Raw genomic sequence first — 21945 nt, forward strand, 5'->3', positions numbered from 1 at the left:
CGCCCATGATCCGGGAGCGCGGGACACCGGGAGCGACAGCGGCACTCGGTAAGCACCGGGGGTTAGGAGGGGGGTCATCGGACAGCAGGGGGGAGCACAAGGAAGGCGGGGGGCAGATGATGACAGCAGCGGCACATCGCCGCTGTCATTCAGTGGCGGGGGCCGATCGCCCCCCACCAGCCAGTGTGTGGGGGGGTCAGGTAACTTTTTCCGGCCATGTCCGATGCTACTGCAGCATCGGCCATGGCTGGATTGTAATATTTCATCAATTTTCATTGATGAAATATTACTATCGCTCTGATTGTCTGTTTCACTTTTAACAGCCAATCAGAGCGATCGTAGCCACTTGGGGGCAAAGCCACAACCCCTGTGGTGAAGTACAAAGCCCGCTATATCTGCGGGTCGGGTGACCTTTTAGTGACCCCGGTCACCCGACCCGCAGGGGGGCTTTAAACTCATGACACAGCATATGCGTCATTGGTCGGATTGGCACCGACTTTCATGACGTATACGCTGTGTCACTGGACGTGAAGGGGTTAATTAGTCCCAGCGTCGGACTGGCCCACCGGAGAACCGGTGGATTCTCCGGTGGGCCCTGGCATCTGGTGGGCCCTGGCACCTGCTGGCATACAGGGCCAGCAGTTGCCTAGGGCCCCCGCTGCTCCAGGGGCCCCCAGCCAGTGGTGTGTTGCACACCATGCAGCTGCTATGGGGCCCCTGCCAGCGGAGCAGCAGCGGGTGTCAGGAGGCAGGAGCCCCTGTCCCCGCTGCTAAAGAGAAATGAATATTCACTGCGAAGCAGTGAATATCATTTCAGGTCTCCACCCCCCAGAGGCCCCGCCCCCAGCCCAGTAAGCTGCTCTGCATCAGGGCCGGCGCCGCCCTCAGCCCTCTCTGCTCCTGGCTCACAGCCAGTGCGCGATGACGTCACTACATCGCGCACCCGCTGTGTGTCTGGCAGAGGGGGCAGCTCCTGACACTGAAGCCGGGATCAGCGTGGGAGCGAGGAGGAGAGGTGAGTATTGTGTTTTGTTTGTTTTTTTTATATCTCTCTCGCTCTCTCTATCTGTCTCTCTCTATCTGTCTCTCTCTATCTATCTCTATATCTCTCTCTTATATCTATCTATCTATCTATCTATCTATCTATCTCTATATCAATCTCTATCTATTATCTATCTCTATCTATTTCTATATCTATCTCTATCTATCGCTCTATCTTTATATCTATCTTTCTATCTCTACATCTATCTCTATATCTATCTATCTCTATATCTTTCTATATATATCTCTATATCTATCTATTATGTCTATCTATCTATCTCTATATCTATCTATCTTACTCTATCTATCTCTATATCTATTATCTCTATATTTATTATCTATCTAGCTACCATCTATATCTATCTATCTTTATCTATATATATCTCTATCTAATATCTATATCTATCTATCTCTATACCTATCTATCTATTTATCTATCCGTTATCTATCTCTATATCTTTTCTCTGTATCTATCTATCTCTATATCTATATCTCTCGCTATCTATCGCTCTATCTCTATATCTATCTCTATATCTATCTTTATATCTATATCTATATATCTATCTCTATCTATCTCTATATCTATATCTCTCGCTATCTATCGCTCTATCTCTATATCTATCTCTATATCTATCTTTATATCTATATCTATATATCTATCTCTATCTATCTCTATATCTATCTCTATATCTATATCTATTTCTCTCTATATCTATCTCTATAGCTATCTATCTATATATCTCTATCTATCTCTATATCTATCTATCTTTATCTATCTATCTATTTATCTCTATCTATTATATATATCTATCTCTATCTATCTATCTATCACTCTATCTCTATATCTATCTTTCTATCTCTACATCTATCTCTATATCTATCTTTCTATCTATCTCTATATCTATCTATATCTATATCTATCTATTATGTCTATCTATCTAGCTATCTCTATTATCTATAGCTACCTATCTCTATATCTTTCTATCTTACTCTATCTCTATATCTATCTGTTATCTCTATATTTATTATCTATCTTTATCTATCTATCTCTATTATCTATATCTATCTCTCTATCTATTTATCGATCTCTGTATCTATCTCTCTATCTACCGCTCTCTCTGTCTCTATCTTTATATCTATATCTATCTATCTCTATATCTATCTATTATCTCTATATCTATCTACCTATCTATCTCTATATCTATCTCTATATCTATATCTGTTTCTCTCTATATCTATCTCTATATCTCTCTCTCTATAGCTATCTATATATTATCTCTATATCTATCTATCTATCTATATATTATCTCTATATCTATCTATCTCTATATCTATCTATCTATCTATCTATCTCTATATCTGTTATCTCTATATCCATATCTATCTCTATCTATCTCTATATCTATCTTTCTATCTAACACTATATCTCTATATCTATCTCTATATCTCATTATCTATCTCTATCTCTATCTCTCTCTCTTTATCTATCTATCTATTGATCTATCCATCTATCTCTATATCTATCTCTATATCTATCTATTATATCTATCTATTATCTCTATTATCTATATCTATCTATCCATCTATCTATCTAGCTATCTCTATCTATCTATCTTTCTAACTCTATATCTATCTATCTCTATACATATCTCTATATCTAGCTATTATCTCTATATCTATCTCTATATCTATCTATCTTTCTATATCTATCTGTCTCTATATCTATCTATCTATCTATCTATCTATCTCTATATATATCTCTATATCTATTTTTATTTATAGCCATCTATCTATATATATTTATCTCTATATCTATCTATATATGTCTATATTATTATTATTATTATTATTATATCTGTATATCTCTATCTATTATCTATCTCTATCTATATATCTATCTATCTGTATATCTCTATCTATTATCTATCTCTATCTATATATCTATCTATCTCTATATCTATCTACCTATCGATCTATCTATCTATCTATCTATCTATCTATATTTCTTTCTATATCTATCTTTATATCTATCTCTATCTATCTTTATCTATCTCTATGAATCTTTCTATCTATATCTATCCATTATCTACTTTCTATCCATTATCTACTATCTATCTATTTCTACATCTATCTTTCTATCTATATCTATCTAACTCTATATCTATATATCTATATAGCATTATACCCTATGATGGGGCAGCGTTATACCCTATGAGGGGGGCAGTATTATACCCTATGAGGGGGCAGCATTATACCCTATGAGGGGGCACCATTATACCCTATGAGGAGGGCAGCATTATACCCTATGAGGGGGCAGCATTATACCCTATGAGGAGGCAGCATTATACCCTATGAGGAGGGCAGCATTATACCCTATGAGGAGGCAGCATTATACCCTATGAGGAGGGCAGCATTATACCCTATGAGGGGGCAGCATTATACCCTATGAGGAGGGCAGCATTATACCCTATGAGGGGGCAGCATTATACCCTATGAGGAGGGCAGCATTATTCCCTATGAGGAGGGCAGCATTATACCCTATGAGGAGGCAGCATTATACCCTATGAGGAGGGCAGCATTATACCCTATGAGGAGGCAGCATTATACCCTATGAGGGGGCAGCATTATACCCTATGAGGGGGGCAGTATTATACCCTATGAGGGGGTGCATTATTCCCTATGAGGGGGTGCATTATTCCCTATGAGGGGGGCAGTATTATACCCTATGAGGGGGGCAGTATTATACCCTATGAGGGGGCAGCATTATTCCCTATGAGGGGGTGCATTATTCCCTATGAGGGGGTGCATTATTCCCTATGAGGGGGTGCATTATACCCTATGACCTATGAGGGGGGCAGTATTATACCCTATGAGGGGGGCAGTATTATACCCTATGAGGGGGTGCATTATACCCTATGAGGGGGTGCATTATACCCTATGAGGGGGTGCATTATTCCCTATGAGGGGGGCAGTATTATACCCTATGAGGGGGGCAGTATTATATTCTATGAGATGGCTGCATTATATTCCATGAGATGGCTGCATTATACTATGTGAGGGGGCTGCTTTATATTCTATGAGGGGGCTACCCCAACTCCTGCTACATAATTAAGACATGTACAACCTTATATTATACCCGGATATTAGCGTGTTTTACCGCATAATTGGTGGTCTGGTATTTAACTCTATGCAGCTACATAGTGGGCCCCAAGAATGATTTTCTCTGGTGGGCCCAAGGTGTTCCAGTCCGACGCTGATTAGTCCCTGTACTCTTCCTCCAGTTCATTACCAGTCACTGCATTCTCAATGTCCCCCACTATGTGCCTCCCGCTCCCCTCGATTCATTATATTTACATGCCCCTTCCACCCCAATTCATTGTCATGTCTTCTCTCTCTCCCACCCTCTATTCATTCTCAACTGATCTCCCCCCACATTCAATACATCATTTGCTCTCCCATCCCCCAACTTCAATTCAATTGCTGTCCCCCAACCCTCACTTCATCATTTGCAGTCCCCCATTCTCCCATTTCATCATGTGCAGTCCCCTGTCCCCTCCCTCACATCATCATTTGCAGCCCCCCCGCCATCATTTGCAGCCCCCCCGCCATCATCATTTGCAAATTGCAGCACCCCCTCCATCATTTGCAGACCCGTTTATCATTTCCAGCACCCCCGCCATTATTTGTATCCCCCATCATCATTGGCAGCCCCGCTTTCATCATTTGCAGCCCCCCCTCCATCATTTGCAGCCCCCCATCATTTGTACTGCAGTACCCCCTCCGTCATTGGCAGCCCCCCTCCATCATTGGCAGCCCCCCTCCATCATTGGCAGCCCCCCTTTCATCATTTGCAGCCCCACTCACACATTTAATTCATTTTATAAAGAAAAATTAATGTTTTTCACACTTAGCTGAGCAGCGATCCCCAGCAGGCACAGCTCCTCTGGAGCCCATACATTGTATCACTGTCAGCAGTGAATCAGCGGATCCATAGCTGCACAATTATTAATGCTGCTATATAAGTGGATTTACCTTGCATTACTTGCACAGACTCATATGCAATTGATACGTGTGTTGCTTTTTTGTGTTTATGTTATTTAAGTCCATGTTAGGCTATGTGCACAAGCTGCGGATTCTGCTGCGGATTTTTCCGTGCAGAACCGCAGGTAAATTGACCAGCGGCTTTACCTGCAGATTGGCCAGCGGTTTTCCCCTGTGGTTTGACACCTGGACAATGGAATAGATGTCAAACTGCAGCGGAATCCGCAGAAAGAATTCACATGTCAATTCTTTCTGCGGATTCAAAACCGCAGCTTTTCCGCAGTGAATAATCTGCAGTGTGTGCACTGCGGATTTGCAATACCATTGACTCACATGGTCCTGTACACTGTCTGCAGAACTGCTGCGGATCCGCAGAGGCCAAATCCACAGCTGATCCGCAGCAGAGTCCGCAGCGTGTGCACAGGGCCTTATGGAGTTATTAGCACATTGCACTTTCTTTTAAGGATTGCCACTTGCAAAGGCCTTTAAGGTAAAACTAATATTTCAATAATGGATGGTTCAACCGTTTATTGTGTGGTGATATGGTAACACCCTGTCCTCATTTACTTGGTGTCCAGTAGTTCCTTCTGGTGTATATTCATTATTTGTATTTAATAAAGAGTGAATTTTAAGGATTAGACTTTTTGGTGGTAGTTTATTCACCTGCATTTGATAGTGGTATACTTACAGCTATATGTCTGTTATAATTATTGTGTGTCACCTTCCCCATCCCCTATGTCGTCCCTATCACGGCATATATCACATACAGGACCACCACTAAATCTCCATGCAGATCCTTTTACCTGAAAGTTCCTTGGTAGTCATTGGACCTGGGAGATGGACACTGAATTGTGCGGAGATCTCTGCTGGAACGTGGACTTTTACGACTTTCATATATCGGCTTGTACAAGACACTGTCCCTGTGGAAGAAATGATATATTGTCACCCGGGCCGGTTTTAGGCAAAGTGGGGCCCTAGGCAAAGTTTAAAATGGGGCTCCAAATGCTGACATATTGCACATCACACAGAAGCATTTCGGTTGTAGTTACATGCGCTGAGTTCAGGACGATAAATGAGTGTGATCGACAATACATTCAACACTGGTTTCCCAGGCCTCTTTCCACCATCTGAGAAAGAATGATGGGGCCAGAACAATCACTAATGGATCACTAACAGATCACCATACAGTATCATGTTATCAGCAGCACATCTACAGTTTACACCCCATAGTCCTCCATATAATATAATCTTCCCCATAGTCCTCCATATAATATAATGTGCCTCCATATTTTATAATAGACGCCTCATAGTCCTTCATATATTAAAATACACTCAGTCCTCCATATAGTATAATACACTCCTCATAGTGCTACATATAGTATAATGCACCGTCATAGTCATCCATGTAGTACAATTCACTTCCCATAATATAATGCACCCCATAGTTCTTCATATAATGTATTCCCAATAGTCCTCGATACAGTATAATGCAGCCCACATATAGTATAATGCAGCCACCCCATAGAGCATAATGCAGCCACCTCAGAGTATAATGTAGCCTCGCCATACAATATAATGTAACCCACCATAGAATATAATGAAGCCCCCCTCTTAAAGTATAATGCAGCCACCCCTTAGAGCATAATGAAGCTATCCCACAAAGTATAATGCAGCCACTTCACAGAATATAATGTAACCCCCATAGAATATAATGCAGCCCCCCTCATATAGTATAATGCAGCCCCTCCATAGAATATATGGCAGCCCCTCAGAGTATATTGCAGCCCCCCATAGAATATAATGCAGCCCTGTCAGGATCCTGTCAGCGCCGGCGTGCAGCCTCCGCTGAGCAAGGACTCACCCGCACTGTAGGGGGCCCGGGGTCAGGTACAGCTGGAAAGTACAGATACACAGGACCTGTGGACGCTGAAGTTTAGGAAGCAGTCACAGGACCTCCGGTCATGTGACTGCAAGGGGGCGGGGCTTAGCATCCTGCTTTCAGAGATGGCAGGACACTATGCAGAAATACTCAGAGTCAGGCAAAACGGAGGTCATACACAGAGATATCAGTAAAGTACCAGGGATGAGAAAGAACGGATAGTCAGGGCCAAGCAGAAGTCAAAACCAAACAGACATAGAAGGTACCAAGCAGAATCCAAAGCAATATCCATAGAACAGACCGAGTCGTACACAGAGAATCAAGCAACCAGAACACAGCACAAACACACTCAGGGGTCACCACACAATGCCAAGGGCGAAAGTATAACTGACGGGGATGGGAGCATCCTGAGGCTATAAGAAGCCTCTCCCAGAACCAGGGAGAGGCTACAGTCATAGCCCCAGGTGTGCAGGTAAGCCTGCACTGGGATCACAACCTTTAACCACAGAAATGCCAGTCATCAGCACTGGTTCCAGACATTAACCCCACGTGTGCGAGTCAAACCCGCACTGAGATCATGACAGTACCCCCCTCTCAACGGGGGGCCTCTGGACCCCCAGGTTTGCCTGGGTACTTAGCATGGAAAGCCCGCACCAGGCGATCAGCATGCATCAAACGGGCCGGTACCCAGGACCTATCTTCCGGTCCATACCCCTTCCAATGAACCAGGTACTGTACCAACCGCCGTACCAACCTGGAATCTACGATATGACCAACTTCGTACTCCACCTGCCCCTCGACCAAAGCAGGAGGAGCAGCGGACTCGGAGTCTCCCCAGACTGCTTCAAAAGGTTTCAGTAGAGATTTGTGGAAGACGTTAGGGATCTTGAAAGAGGGTGGAAGGCACAGCCTATACGCCACTGGATTGATTTTTTCCACAATCTTGTATGGGCCAATGAATTTGGGCCCCAACTTGGCTGAAGGAACCTTCATCTTAATGTTTCGCGTGGAGAGCCAAACCTTGTCTCCAACCTGAAACGAGGGCCCTGGTGTTCGTTTCCTGTCCGCGAAAAACTTATACCTGCTCTGAGACCTAGATATACTCCGCTGAACTTCTGCCCACGTATTCTATAATCGCTGAACAGAGCCCTCTGCCCCGGGACACCCCAAGTCCAGACGAGAAAACTCACCAAAATGAGGACTGAACCCATAATTGATCAAAAAAGGAGTCATACCCATGGATTGACTCACCCTACTATTGAAGGCAAATTCAGCCAATGGCAGTGCATCGCACCAGTCATTCTGTCTAGCAGAGGTTAGACACCTGAGGATCTGTTCCAGGGACTGGTTAGTGCGCTCCATCTGACCATTGCTCTCAGGATGGTATGCAGACGAAAAGGACAGAGACATCCCTAGTTTTTTGCAGAAAGCACGCCAAAACTTAGCCACAAACTGCACACCACGATCAGACACCACATTCAGGGGTACCCCACGCAACCGGATCACATGCTGCGCAAACAACCTGGACAACGTCTCAGCTGACGGTAGTGCGGACAGGGGTACAAAATGAACCTGCGTAGAAAACCTGTCCACCACTACCCATACTGATGTATTACCCTTAGATGGAGGGAGATTGGTAACAAAATCCATGGATAAGTGAGTCCATGGTCTTTCGGGCACTGCCAAGGGCATCAGCTCCCCTGCCGGCCGGCTATGAGAGCTTTTAGAACGAGCGCAGACCCCACAACCAGCAATGAATTTTTTTATGTCCGAACCAAGGGTAGGCCACCAAAAGATCCTAGCCACCGCCAGAAGCGTGGCTGAAATACCAGGGTGAGCACTCAGCTTGGATTCATGGAACTCCTGCAAGAGTTTCAGGCGAAGTTGCTCTGGGACAAACAACTTCCCCACCGGCTTGGCCGCCGGGGCCCGCGACTGGGCCCCCTGAATCTCCCGTTCCAATTCAGACGAGACCTCTGCTATCACAACCCCAGGGTGAAGAATGGAGGACGGTGGGTCAGGGGGCGATACCGGCTGAAAACTTCACGATAAGGCATCAGCCTTGACATTCTTAGACCCTGGACGAAATGTAATCGTAAACTGAAAACGGGAAAAAAAAGTGACCAATGGGCATGTCTGGGCGTTAGTCTTTTAGCAGACTCAATGTATGACAAATTTTTGGCCCCCTCCAAAAAGTGCCTCCATTCTTCAAATGCCAATTTGACCGCAAGAAGCTCTCTATTGCCTACGTCGTAATGTCTTTCCGCACATGGCCTGAGGTTGGTTAGAGTGGCAGGCCCTTGGGACAACACCGCCCCCACCCCAACCTCAGAGGCGTCCACTTCCACGACAAATGGTTTCGACGGATCTGGCTGTACTAACACGGGAGCAGACATAAAGCTCCTTTTCAGGGTCGCAAAGGCCTCTTTTGCGAGCGAGGACCAGTTTCTCACATCCGCACCTTTACAAGTAAGATCTGTGAGTGGTTTGACCACCTGTGAAAACCCCCGAATAAATTTGCGGTAATAATTGGTGAACCCCAAGAAGCGCTGAAGACCCTTAAGGTCTCGGGGTTGCACCCAATCCGCAATGGCCTGCACCTTCTTGGGGTCCATGCGAAAACCCTCACAGGACACAATTAATCCCAAAAAAGACAATTCTTGAACAAAAAACACACATTTCTCCAATTTGGCATACAGATGATTTTCCCTCAGTCTTTGGAGAACGGTTTGTACATGATTCAGATGAGATTGACTGTCGGGAGAGTATATCAGAATATCGTCTAAGAAAATAACAACAAAACGACCAATGAGATAAGAGAATACCACGTTGATGAAATTCTGAAATATGGCTGGGACATTGGTAAGACCAAACGGCATGACTAAATTTTCAAACAGTCCCTCGGTCGTGAAGAACGCGGTTTTCCATTCATCCCCCTCCCGGACCCTAATCAAATTATATGCCCCCCGAAGATCCAGTTTGGAGAATCATTTTGCCCCTGAAAGTTGGTTACACAAATCGGGAATCAACGGAAGGGAGAACGTATTACGTACAGTAATCTTGTTGAGCTCACGAAAATCGAGGCAGGGACGTAAACCACCATCTTTTTTCTTTACAAAAAAAATCCCTGCCGCCACAGGTGAGACTGAGGGACGTGTGTGTCCTTTGCGAAGACTCTCAGCAATGTAATCTTTCATGGCCAAGCGCTCAGGGCCAGACAAATTAAACAGACGGGCTTTAGGCAGTTTAGCCCCCGGGACTAACTTGACAGCGCAGTCAAAGGGTCTATGTCGCGGCAACGTCTCGGCCTCGCTTTCAGAGAACACATCTTCGAATTCTTTCAGGTACTCCGGAATACCTTCCAGCTCGACAGATGACACAGATACAGATTTAACAGGTTCAACCAATAGTGCAGACTTATCACATAACATCGAATCATTAAACCCCCACTGAACAATCTCCCCCGTTTTCCAGTTAATGACTGGGTTATGGCGTTGTAACCAGGGCATGCCCAACACCAATCCTGCTGGTAGATTGTCCAGAACCAAACAACTTAAGTTTTCCACATGGGTAGCGCCCACTTTGAGTGAAAACAGGTCAGACATAAAGAGAATTCCTTCTTTAGTGAGGGGGGAGGAGTCAATGGCCACCACTTTGATTGGAACCTTAAGTCTAACTGTCCCTATCTTACAGCGTGTGACCAATTGGGAGTCAATGAGATTGATGGATGATCCGCAGTCCACAAAAGCTGTAGAGGGAAAACAACAATCGTCCACTAACAGTTCCACATGAAGCAACACCTTAGAAAACGAGGAAAAGGGTAGCTGAGGGTCTGAGTAGTCTCCCCGCTGACTACCCAGATGTAGTCATTTCCCGTCGACCGGGTTGAGGATGGACAATCAGGACACTCCCTTTTCCAATGTCCCGTTTTACCGCAGTAGAAGCATAACTGCTTTTCTCTCCGGCGTTGTCTCTCCTTTTCCTTCAGGGAGAGAGCCCCTACGTCCATGGGCACAGAAACAGTCTCCTTTCCACTAGGGAACAATGGAGTCTCTGCCTGCATCACCCCCCTGGCCCGCAGCCTGCGGTCCATCCGGATGGCCTGGGTCATGGCGTCCTCGAGTGAGGTGGGGGATGTAATGCCAAGGCATCCTGTAACCGCTCTGACAAGCCTCTGTGAAAGAGTCCTCGGAGTGCGTCGTCGTCCCAAGAGACCTCTGCGGCCCAGCGGCGGAATTCTGTACAAAACCACTTAGCCGAGTGTTTCCCCTGACAGACACTCATCACCATGTCCTCTGCCAATCGCACTCGGTCCGGCTCATCATATATGTGCCCGAGGGCCTCAAAAACCGCATTCACAGACACTCTCTCAGGGGCAGTGGGAGGAAGGGAGAAAGCCCAAGCTTGTGGGGACCCTCTTAACAGAGACATAATGACCCCAACCTTCTCACTTTCGTCCCCAGAGGAACGTGGCCTCAAGCTAAAGAAGAGTTTACACCCCTCCATGAAGACCCTGAACTCCTTTTTGTTCCCAGAAAAGAAATCAGGCAGTTTAACAGGTGGTTCTAGGGACACCAAAACAACATCACTCACCCCAGCCCCCAGAGACCCAGCAGCTAAAGCCCCCCACACTGTCTCAGAAACCTGCTGCTGAGAACGAGCCAGAGCTTGCTGCTCCAGAGATAAACCCTGAAACATTTGACTCAGATTTTTCATTTGCTCAGCAAGAGATTGTATGGGATCCATATTTCTCAGCAGAGAAAGAAAAAAAAAACCCAAAAACTTAACGGTCAGTTATAATGTCACGGTCCTGTTAAGGTCGGCGTGCAGCATCCGCTGAGCAGGGACTCACCCGCACTGTAGGGGGGCCCGGGGTCAGGTACAGCCGGAAAGTACAGATACACAGGACCTATGGACGCTGAAGTTTACCTACGGTCATGTGACTGCAAGGGGGCGGGGCATAGCGTCCTGCTTTCAGAGATGGCAGGACACTATACAGAAATACTCGGACTCAGGCAAAACGGAGGTCATACACAGAGATATCAGTAAAGTACGAGGGATGAGACAGAACAATTTTGCCCCTATCTACGTAATGGCGAAAAAGTGTGTGCGTATCAAGCCCCGCCCTTCATTATGATGTCATAATGGTTGCCATGGCGACGCTGATGTCATCATAGGTTGCAAGCACCCCCGCTCATGATGATGTCATAATGGTTGACCATGGGATGGAGGATGTGTGATGGGTATACGGGCACGGGACTATGGGATTGCAGATATGTATGATGGGTATATGGGCACTCTACTATGGGATGGTGGATATGTATGATGGGTATATGGGCATGGGACTATGGGATGGAGGATGTGTGATGGGTATATGGGCACTGGACTATGGGATGGAAGATATGTATGACGGGTATATGGGCACGGTACTATGGGATGGCGGATATGTATGTGTTGTGAGTTCATTTTCCCCTCCGTCTCTGAGGCCTGGTGAACTCCCTATCCTAGTGAAGGAAGGTAGTGAGCCTGATTATCAGGCACCTGGGACTAATGAAGACGATTGGCTGAGTGGAGTCTCTGACTGGATATAAGGCTGCCTACGCCCTTTCTGCCCTGCGGGTGAGTTCTCTGTGGACTCTTGGACACCAGTCTGATTCCTGCTCTCCTAAAGCTAAGTTTTCTGCTTTGCCATTTGCATTTAAGATTTGTTTTTGTTTTTCTTGCTTTTTGGATTCTGCCACTCCCTGCTGGAGTGTGCAGTATTCCTTTAACTCTGTCCTCTGAAAATACCTGAGTGCTAATTTAGTTTTGAAGCTTAGTTGCTTCAGGGCCATTTTTATATCAGCTGGTTGGCTTTGTCTTTGATAGGGTTTTAGCAGATTGCAGACAGCAGCTTTCCTATCCGTTCCTATCTAGGTAGTTTTTGGGCCCCATCTTTGCTCACTCTGTCTTTCTGTCTGTGTAAGTGTTTCCGTCTTGCTTCACCGTCATTATATGTGGGGGGCTGCCTATTGCTTTGGGGTCTGCTCTGGGGCAGTTAGATTTCCCCTTTCCTTCTTTAGGCCTATGTATCTCTCCGGCTGTGATCGAGGGGTCTAGGTCATCGTAGGAACCCCCCACTGCTACTACTAGTTGTGTTGTTAGGTTCAGGGGTCTGCAATCTGATAGTTGCCAACTTCTCCGGTTTTCTGGACTTAGCTAGCATTTCTGTTTTTGCCTCCTGCGGTGACTCAATCATAACAGAATCACCCGCCATACCGCAGATCCAGGGGTACTCAATAGCGGGAAAGAATTGTGTTTAAAAAAAAAAAAAAAAGTGTGTATTCTTTCCTCTATATCTCTGAGGCCGTAGGGGGAATTTTTTTTTTTTCTCTCCATGGAGATAAAACAAGTGTCTGATCGTGTGGAGCAGCTCGCTGCTGAGGTGCGAGGAATTTCTGCCTATCTTGCTCGTTCACATGCTGTTGAACCAAAGATCCCCATACCTGATGTATTTTTTGGGGATCGATCTAAGTTTTTGAGTTTCAAAAATAATTGTAAATTATTTTTTGCTTTGAAGCCTAACTCGTCAGGGAGCCCCGCGCAGCAGGTTAAAATTGTCATCTCTTTGCTGCGCGGCGATCCCCAGGATTGGGCGTTTTCTTTGAAACCAGATGACCCTATTCTGACTAATGTGAACGCATTTTTTCAAGACTTGGGGTTGCTGTACGACGAACCCAATGCTATTGATCAGGCTGAAAAGACCCTGTTAGCATTGAACCAGGGTCGAGAATCTGCAGAGTTGTACTGTCAAAAGTTCCGAAAGTGGACGGTCCTTACTACCTGGAATGATAGTGCCTTGGCTGCTCTCTTTCGGAAGGGTTTGTCAGAAGCCGTAAAAGATACTATGGTGGGATTTCCTGTTCCCTCTGGTCTGGACGATTCTATGTCTTTAGCCATTCAGGTTGATCGACGTTTACGTGAACGCAGGATTACACGAGAGGTGTTGCCGCCGGTTGAACAGACGTCTGAACCTATGCAATGTGATAGAGTTTTGTCTAAGGCGCAACGTCAGGAATTCAGAAGGCGTAATAAGCTGTGTTTTTTCTGTGGAGATGCCTCACATATTATTTCTGTTTGTCCTAAACGTGAGAAACGCTTTGCACACACGTTTTCTGTTGGTGGGGTTCAGCCTAAGTTTCTTTTGGCGATTACTCTGATCTGTTCCCTGTCCACATTTTCCGCCAAGGCTTTTGTGGATTCGGGAGCAGCGCTAAACCTAATGGACTTGGATTTTGCTAAACGTTGTGGATTTCCGTTGACACCTCTGCAGACGCCTATCCCTTTGAGGGGGATTGATGCTACCCCTTTGGCTAAAAATAAACCTCAGTTTTGGACCCAGGTGGTCATGCGGGTCGCTCCAGACCACCAAGAAAATTGCAGATTCTTGGTGTTGCATGGTCTGCATGATGCCGTTGTTCTGGGGTTTCCCTGGTTGCAAATTCATAATCCAGTTTTGGATTGGAAGTCTGTGTCTGTGGTGAGTTGGGGTTGCCGGTGTACCTTTAGTGAGGCTCCGGTTTTTTCCACCTCTACTCAGTCGCATGAGGTTCCTGACTATTTGGCGGACTTCTATGATGTATTTAGTGAGAATGAGTCTGCGTCCTTGCCTCCTCATAGGAGTTATGACTGTGCGATTGAATTAAGTCCGGGGTGTAAATTTCCTAAAGGTCGGCTCTTCAATTTATCTGTACCCGAGCACGAGGCTATGCGGTCCTATATTAAGGAGGCGTTGGAGAAGGGCCATATTAGACCATCCTCTTCACCCTTAGGTGCCGTTTTTTTTTTTGTGGCCAAGAAGGATGGTTCTTTAAGGCCTTGTATTGATTATCGTGCCCTCAATAAAATTACTATTAAATATCAGTATCCGTTACCCCTGATCTCGGATCTATTCTCTAGAGTTAGAGGTGCTTGCTGGTTTACCAAGCTTGACCTCAGAGGGGCGTATAATCTTATCCGCATTAAACAGGGGGATGAATGGAAGACGGCGTTTAATACTCCGGAGGGACATTTTGAGTACCTGGTGATGCCTTTTGGGCTCACTATTGCCCCTTCTGTCTTCCAGTGCTTCATGAACGATATTTTCCGAGACTTTGTCGATAAATTTTTGATTATTTATCTGGATGATATTTTGATCTTCTCCAAGGATTGGGATTCTCATGTGGAACATATTCGGACTGTGTTCCGGATCTTGAGAGAGAATTCCCTGTATGTCAAAGGATCGAAATGCCTTTTTGGAGTACAGAGGATTTCTTTTTTGGGATTTATTTTGTCTCCGTCAACTATTGAAATGGACCCGGCCAAGGTACAGGCCATTTATGATTGGGTTCAGCCCACTTCTTTGAAGGCCCTCCAGAAGTTTTTGGGTTTTGCTAATTTTTATCGGAAATTTATAGCAAAATTTTCTAGTATTGCCAAACCATTGACTGACCTGACCAGGAAGGGTGCGGATGTGTTGAATTGGTCTCCGGAGGCTGTTGCCTCCTTTCAGGAGCTGAAGCGTAGATTTACCTCCGCCCCGGTTTTGCGGCAGCTTGATGTCTCACTCCCGTTCCAGGTAGAGGTGGATGCTTCTGAGATTGGTGCAGGAGCGGTTTTGTCCCAAAAGGATCCGGTAACATCTAAAATGAACCCCTGTGCATTCTTTTCCCAAAAGTTCTCTTCATCTGAACGTAACTATGATGTGGGGAATCGGGAACTGTTGGCCATGAAATGGGCATTTGAGGAGTGGAGACATTGGTTGGAGGGAGCCAAACATCAAGTTGTGGTCCTCACTGACCACAAAAATTTGATTTACCTAGAGTCGGCTAAACGCTTGAACCCTAGACAGGCTAGGTGGGCCTTGTTTTTTACACGTTTTGATTTTGTGGTCTCTTTTCTTCCTGGAACTAAGAATGTCAAGGCAGACGCCCTCTCTAGGAGTTTCTTTGCTGATTCTCCTGTGGTGACCAAGCCTGCTACCATCTTAGGCGAAGGGGTAGTTCTTTCTGTCATCTCGCCCGATTTGAGACTTGCTCTGCAAGAGTTCCAGGAGGACAAACCTGAGCGTTGTCCCAGTGGAAAGTTGTATGTTCCTGACCAGTGGAAGAAGAGAGTGATGTCTGAAGTTCATTGCTCTGCATTGGCTGGTCATCCTGGTATTTTTGGTACTAGAGATCTGGTGAGTCGCTCTTTTTGGTGGCCCACCTTGTCTCATGATGTCAGGAATTTTGTGCAGTCCTCTGGGACTTGCTCCCGGTCTAAATCTTGTTCTCGCTCTAGTGGGTTGTTGATGCCTTTGCCGGTCCCCAGGAGGCCATGGACCCATATTTCAATGGATTTCATCTCTGATATGCCGGTTTCTCAAAGAATGACTGTTATTTGGGTGATTTGTGATAGGTTCTCTAAGATGGTTCATCTTGTACCACTCCCTAAGTTGCCATCTTCCTCTGAGTTGGTGCCCCTATTTTTGCAACAGGTGGTTCGCTTGCACGGGATGCCTGAGAACATTGTATCTGACAGAGGAGTTCAGTTTGTGTCTAAATTTTGGAGGACGTTCTGTTCCAAGTTGGGAATTCAGTTGTCCTTCTCCTCTGCTTTTCAACCTCAGACCAATGGGCAGACAGAGAGAACAAACCAGGCCTTGGAGTTGTATTTGAGATGTTTTATTTCCGCTGATCAGGATGATTGGGTTTCATTTTTGCCCTTGGCCGAATTTGCTTTAACCCCTTCCTGACATCCGACGTACTATCCCGTCCACGGTACCCGGGCCCGTATGACCGTGGACGGGATAGTACGTCGGGCCCTTTAATGCGATACTGCGACTAAAGTCGCGGTGATCGCATTAAAATTCCGACGCCATCTCACCTTAGAAAAGATGGCGTCGGCATCCCGGGCTGCGATCCCGCCCCCCCGGCATCCAGAGCGCTGTGATTGGCTGTTCAATTCTGAACAGCCAATCGCAGCGTTTCTCATTGTTTCAGCCAATCAGCTTGGCTGAAACAATGATGTCCTAGGCGGGGATCGAGTACCGACGTACTCGATCCTAGAGCCGGTGCCCGGCAACGCCAGGCACCGGCAAAAAGCACCCGGATTGGCGCGATCGCCGATCTGATCGATCGCGCCAATCGCAGTGCACAGCGGCGCTATATCGCTGCTGTGCCCTGCCAGTACCGGCCAGGATCGGTGCTATATTAGCAGGGCCTGCAGGAGTTGGCTGGAGCGATCGATTAGATCGGCGATCGCGCCAACCACAGGGCACAGCTGCGGTCACCATGTGACCGCTCTGTGCCCTGCTGGTGACCTGGGCATGACCTGCCTTGTAATCGGAGCTGTGAGCTCCGATTCTAGGCAGTTGCCATGGTCACCAGGCAGATCAGGGATTGGTGGGATCGATGTAATCATTCGATCCCACCAATGACAGGTCACAGCAGCGAGGTGACCGCTCTGTGACCTGCCCCCTGACCTGCCTCTGACCTGTCTGACCTGTCTGCAGGGGTCCTCACTCTAGCTGAGGATTCCTGCAGAGAGGTCGGACGCAGCAAGAGCTCCTGTGCTGGGTATTGTGGTGCCACAGCTTGTAGCATCACAATCCCTGCAGAAGAAAGAAGAAGAAGAAAGAAAACTACAATTGTAAGTGTTAATTGATCCCTGATCCCCTGCCCAATCTATCTTCACCCTCCCTCTTACCCCCCTTCACCCCCCTTTTACCCCCCTCCACCCCACTTTTGCGCCACCTCCGTGCGCAGCCGGCGAGCGTTGATCGGTGACGCAGTTCACCGATCAACACTCGCGCTCGCTTTTTTTTCCTTAGCCCCCTTTGCGCCACTTCCGTTCACACATTCCGCAGCCGCAAAAGTTGGATAAGTGACACACGTCACTTATCCAAGCTTGTGCCTGCCGTTTTTCATTTTTTTCACCCCCCTTTGTGCCACCTAACTACAACCCTAACTGTTGATCCCTGCCCAATCTATCTTCATCCACCCCAATCCCCCCATCCCCCTTCCCCCTATTTTTACCCCCCTCCACCCCACTTTTGCGCCACCTCCGTGCGCAGCTGCCGAGCGTTGATTGGTGACGCAGTTCACCGATCAACACTTGAGCTCGCTTTTTTTTCCTTAGCCCCCTTTGCGCCACTTCCGTACACACATCCCACAGCCGCAAAAGTTGGATAAGTGACACACGTCACTTATCCAAGCTTGTGCCTGCCGCTTTTCATTTTTTTCACCCCCCTTTGTGCCACCTAACTACAACCCTAACTGTTGATCCCTGCCCAATCTCTCTTCATCCACCCCAATCCCCCCATCCCCCTTCCCCCTATTTTTACCCCCCTCCACCCCACTTTTGCGCCACCTCCGTGCGCAGCCGCCGAGCGTTGATTGGTGACGCAGTTCACCGATCAACACTTGAGCTCGCTTTTTTTTCCTTAGCCCCTCCGTACACACATCCCGCAGCTGCGAAACTTGGATAAGTGACACAGTTCACTTATCAGAGTTTGCCGTTTTCCTTTTTTTTTTTTTTCCACCCCCCCTTGCGCCACCCCGTGCGCACATCCAGCAGCCTAGTTTTGATAAGTGACACTTATCAGCTAGGGCCTGCTGTTTTAGACTTTTTTCCACAGCTTTTTCTTTACAGAAAGTTTACACCAATCACTCCCCCCCCCCCTCACGTACACATACAGTTTTCAATAAAGTGTACACCCAAGCACCATATTTACACAAAAATGTCATCAAATTCATCCCAACAGCGCTATTCAGTGGAGGAGGCATATGCTTTACTTGCCTCCGAAACTGATAGCGATTTGGATGACGATCCGACTTTTCTTTATTTTTCGGATTCTTCATCCTCTTCTTCTTCCTCTTCCCCCTCCTCATCTTCCTCCTCGGGTCCTGCGGAACCGCCACGCAGACGCTCCAGGACAGAAGATGAGGCAGCGCCCACCATGCCCGCAGCTGACCCAGTGCTCCCCGTATGGACCTCGCCCCCCGAAAATTACGAGCCACTGATTCCTGATTTTGTGGCAGAATCAGGAATCAAGTTTGACACCACCGGCCTCACAGAAATTGACTTTTTCACAGTCTTTTTCTCTGAGGATTTTGTTAACCTCATGGTGGAGCAAACTAATTTGTACGCTCGTCAATTTTTGGAGCAAAACCCGCGTTCAACATTTTCAAACTGGTCTCCTGTAGACGCAGTTGAAATGACGCAGTTTTGGGGCCTGGTCCTCCATATGGGGATACTGAAGAAGCCGGAAATTCGGCAATATTGGAGTGTTGATATTTTATACAACACTCCAGTGTTCCGAATGGTCATGGCCCGGACGCGTTTTGAGGCCATCCACAAGTTTCTGCATTATACTGATAATGCAGCGTGTCCCGCACAAGATGACCCCAACTTTGACCGTCTGTTCAAAGTTCGGCCGGTCATCGAACACTTCAACAAAAAGTTTGCTGAAGTGTACGTGCCCCAAAGGGACATCTGCGTGGATGAGTCCTTGGTTCACTTCAAGGGAAGGCTGCGATTCCGTCAATACCTGCCCAGTAAGAGGGCCAGGTACGGAATCAAACTCTATAAGTTGTGTGAGAGTACCTCAGGGTACACCCACAAGTTTAGAGTTTACGAAGGGAAGGACACCTGGATTGAACCCCCTGAGTGTCCTCCTTTCCTGGGAGTGAGTGGGAAAATTGTGTGGGATTTGGTGCACCCACTGCTGGATAAAGGTTATCACCTCTACACTGATAACTTTTATACCAGCATCCCACTCTACAAATCCCTCTCTGAGCGACGTACCGCAGCCTGCGGTACTGTCCGCAAAAATCAGAGAGGCCTCCCGAAGACGCTACTTGGGCAGATGCTCCGAAAAGGTGAGAGCAGAGCCCAATGTAGCGACCACCTGCTGGTGGTCAAGTACAAGGACAAGAGAGATGTCCATCTCTTGACCACCATACACGGTGATGGCAGTACCCTCTGCGCTGTACGGGGTACCTCTACACAGGTCCTCAAACCGACAAGTGTAGTGGGGTACAACAAAAAAATAGGGGGAGTTGATCTCTCCGATCAACTCCTCCAACCGTACAATGCATTGAGGAAGGCCAAGGTGTGGTACAAAAAGCTGGCCGTGCACATCGTCCAAATGGCAATGCTCAACGCATTCCTGCTGTCACAATGTGCATGTCCCAGCGATACGGCGTACCTTCATTTCCAGGAGGTAGTGGTTAAGGCCATGATGTTTGGCGCTCAGGAAGGAGCGGGCCCCAGTACTTCAGGAACTGAAGGTGCTCGTATTGTCCCAGGTCAGCATTTTCCGGGGGTGGTCCCGCCAACCCCAAGAAAAGGTAAGCCGCAAAAAAGGTGTCGAGTGTGTTACAAAAAAGGAATACGCAGGGACACCACTTACCAGTGCGACACCTGCCCCGAAAAACCTGGCCTGTGCATGAAGGATTGCTTCAAATTGTACCACACCTCCATGCACTACTAATTTACATTAGATTAGTTGGGGGCACATCTAGATTTGTTCATTGGGGGTCTAGTATCCAAAATGATGTCATATGTGGGGTTTTTTCCTGTTTAGGCACATCAGGGACTCTGCAAATGGAACATGACGCCAGCAGACCATCAAAGTCTGCATTCCAAAACAACACTACTTCCCTTTCGAGCCCCAACGTGTGCCTAAACAGTTTTTTCCCACATGTGGGGTACCAGAGTACCCAGGACAAATTGGACAACGACTTTTGGGGTCCAATTTCTCCTGTTACTCTTGGGAAAATTAAAAATTGGGGACTAAATGATCATTTATGTGGGAACAAAACAGGATTTTATATTTTCACGCCTGGGCATTATAATCTTTAGTGAAACACTTGGGGGTTCAAAATGCTCACCACACATCTAGATAAGTTCCTTAGGGGGTCTAGTTTCCAAAATGGGGTCACTTATGGGGGGTTTCTACTGTTTAGGAACATCAAGGGCTCTGCAAATGGAACATGACGCCCGCAGACCATTCCATCAAAGTCTGCTTTCCAAAACGTCATTACTTCCCTTTCGAGCCCTGACGTGTGCCCAAACAGTAGTTTTCTCCCACATGTGGGGTATCAGGGTACTCAGGACAAATTGGACAACAACTTTTGGGGTCCAATTTCTCCTGTTACTCTTGGGAAAATTAAAAATTGGGGACTAAATGATCATTTATGTGGGAACAAAACAGGATTTTATATTTTCACGCCTGGGCATTATAATCTTTAGTGAAACATTTGGGGGTTCAAAGTGCTCACCACACATCTAGATAAGTTCCTTAGGGGGTCTAGTTTCCAAAATGGGGTCACTTATTGGGGGTTTCTACTGTTTAGGAACATCAAGGGCTCTGCAAATGGAACATGATGCCCGCAGACCATTCCATCAAAGTCTGCTTTCCAAAACGTCATTACTTCCCTTTCGAGCCCTGACGTGTGCCCAAACAGTAGTTTTCTCCCACATGTGGGGTATCAGGGTACTCAGGACAAATTGAACAACAACTTTTGGGGTCCAATTTCTCCTGTTACTCTTGGGAAAATTAAAAATTGGGGACTAAATGATCATTTATGTGGGAACAAAACAGGATTTTATATTTTCACGCCTGGGCATTATAATCTTTAGTGAAACACTTGGGGGTTCAAAGTGCTCACCACACATCTAGATAAGTTCCTTAGGGGGTCTAGTTTCCAAAATGGGGTCACTTATTGGGGGTTTCTACTGTTTAGGAACATCAAGGGCTCTGCAAATGGAACATGACGCCCGCAGACCATTCCATCAAAGTCTGCTTTCCAAAACGTCATTACTTCCCTTTCGAGCCCTGACGTGTGCCCAAACAGTAGTTTTCTCCCACATGTGGGGTATCAGGGTACTCAGGACAAATTGAACAACAACTTTTGGGGTCCAATTTCTCCTGTTACTCTTGGGAAAATTAAAAATTGGGACTAAATGATCATTTATGT

The 21945-nt window shown here is 46.5% G+C and overlaps 1 long non-coding RNA gene across 2 annotated transcripts in view; it reads right to left on the reverse strand.

Annotated features, from left to right (window-relative positions):
- The window catches only part of LOC141098533 (uncharacterized), a 54649-nt gene that overhangs the window by 26604 nt on the left and 6100 nt on the right, over positions 1 to 21945 (reverse strand). For both annotated transcript variants that reach the window (XR_012234278.1, XR_012234279.1), the window contains exon 2: positions 5886 to 6002. This is a non-coding gene — a long non-coding RNA (uncharacterized lncRNA). The remainder of the gene's footprint in view (positions 1 to 5885; positions 6003 to 21945) is intronic.

Source organism: Dendrobates tinctorius, unplaced genomic scaffold (assembly GCF_039654945.1).
Source record: "Dendrobates tinctorius isolate UK_male_01 unplaced genomic scaffold, ASM3965494v1 ptg000093l, whole genome shotgun sequence".
Lineage (NCBI taxonomy): Eukaryota > Metazoa > Chordata > Amphibia > Anura > Dendrobatidae > Dendrobates > Dendrobates tinctorius.